This window comes from Lissotriton vulgaris, unplaced genomic scaffold (assembly GCF_964263255.1).
Source record: "Lissotriton vulgaris unplaced genomic scaffold, aLisVul1.2 SCAFFOLD_1765, whole genome shotgun sequence".
Lineage (NCBI taxonomy): Eukaryota > Metazoa > Chordata > Amphibia > Caudata > Salamandridae > Lissotriton > Lissotriton vulgaris.
In genome coordinates, this window is record NW_028243646.1 from 118,630 (window position 1) to 120,640 (window position 2,011).

Consider the following 2,011-nt stretch of genomic DNA (forward strand, 5'->3'; position numbering starts at 1 on the left):
AGACAATTATGTGTGCAATATATACAAGTAAGAAAATGTTCACAATAGATACTCAAAGTTCAGGACACCAACAAGCAAATTACTACATACAATACAAATTGAAACATAAAAAGCATTTCACAAAAAGAACCAGTCCTTTGAATAATATACCACTGGACAGGCGGAAACAGGGATACAATGAAATTGTCTGCCTGTCTCAAGAAAACCTGTGATTAGGTGTTTTAAGGATTGAACAGCTAGGGCCAAAGACAGTGGTATTAATTATTCCCTGGCTGCACCCTTCTTCCTTGTCACAGGCTGGGGGTCAACGCGTTTCGAACCATTGATGATTACGAGGTTCTCCTCAGGACGTGGACTGGTGAATCCTTTTCTCCTTAAGACATGGGGTTGGTGTAAATATAGTGATGCGGTAACATAAGCGGCTTCTCTGACTGAGAAAGAAAGGGTTTTAAAATGTACCTGCAGGAAGCACGCAGGGGCTGCAAGAATGAAGTGTAGCTTCACACAAGGTGAACTTTCTGAAAAAACAAGGGTCGGTGGCAGTCAGGACTACTCAGTTCAGCAATACCCCACGGGCACAAATAAATAAATGCCAAAAGAGCTGTCCCGTGTCCTACCTGCACATGAACTTGAAGGCAGGGAGAAAAAACGTTGGTGAGGAAGCCCGGGAGTTGGTCCGGAGGTCACAGTAGGAACTGCTCTCCTTTGCTAAAACACTGAATGGAAAGTGGCGGTCCGGACTACTAAGAGCCGCTATGCACCACAGTACAAATAAATACAAACAGAGCTGTCTCATGTCCTACCTGCACTTGGACTTGACAGCAGGGAAAAGAAACGTTGAAGGGGACGCCCGGGAGTAAGTCCGGAGGTCACAGGGGGTGCTGCTCTCCGTCGCTAAAACGCTGGATAGAAAGCGAGGAATGTTACAAGGTGTTCGAGGACCCTCTCTGGAGTCTTCGAAGTCCATTTGGAAGACAGAAGGATAATGTACTTACTCAAACGGAAACTGAAATCAATCCATTCCGCGGCTGCCGGCATCTGACGTGTGCCGCCGCGGGCCGACTGCGATGTATTTAAGAGGAGGGAGGACTGGGGAAGCTCAAACCATGGCAATGGAAAGCGGACAGGAACAGGGCCGGACTGGGAACCAGAACCGGCCCTGGCAGAGTGCTCGGCCGGCCCCCCTCCCCCCCTCCGGGAGGAGAGGGGAGGGGGGAGAGGTGCGTCCGCGCTCTGTGCCAGGGCCGGTTTTCGGCCGTTTTTGTTACAGGGCCGTTTTTGCAGCATAACGGCCCTGTAACAAAAACGGCCCCAGGGGCCCAAAACTGGCCCCCAGCCATGCGGCCCACCGGGGAATTGCCCGGTGCCCTCAACGGCCAGTCCGGGCCTGGACAGGAATCGCAAATTCAACTGTCGCTGGTACTTGTAGTTCCACAGCCGTGACACAAAAAAGAAGGGGAGGCCCGCCTGACCACAGGAAGTGCGGTACAAGTTGGAAAACGGCAACACTGCCTAAGTCATGTGGAGAAACTGGCAGTTCACAGCCATGACAGGGAAGAGGGGCCTCACCTGGACACCTACGTGACCCTGCCAATTGCAGTGACGAATTGAAGGCACTGACTCAGTCAGGTGTTTAGAAAAAAAGCTGCTCGGGGTGCAAAGGTGCCACTGAGAAATAAACGGGGGATGGAATTGTTTTTTAGATAAGTTGCAAGCCCGCAAAAAACACCATTGTTTGTAAAGGGTACAGAAGTTTGAAAAACAGGGTTGAAAGCCTATAAGCAGCACGGCTCAAATCAGTTCAACAAGGGTGTGGGCACATAGAGTGCAGGGGGTGTTAGCAATGGGAATTAAAAGATGTTTTACAAGTTACCCAGTTCGGACAGATCATTCAGCCTCTTTCTGGGAAAGACGTGTGTCTGGATCCCCGCTGCCGCCCCTGATTACAGCAAGCACTGTCCATCTGATGTCATTCGCAGAGTGCTTGTGTTGTAGGAAGTGGGACCCCAGC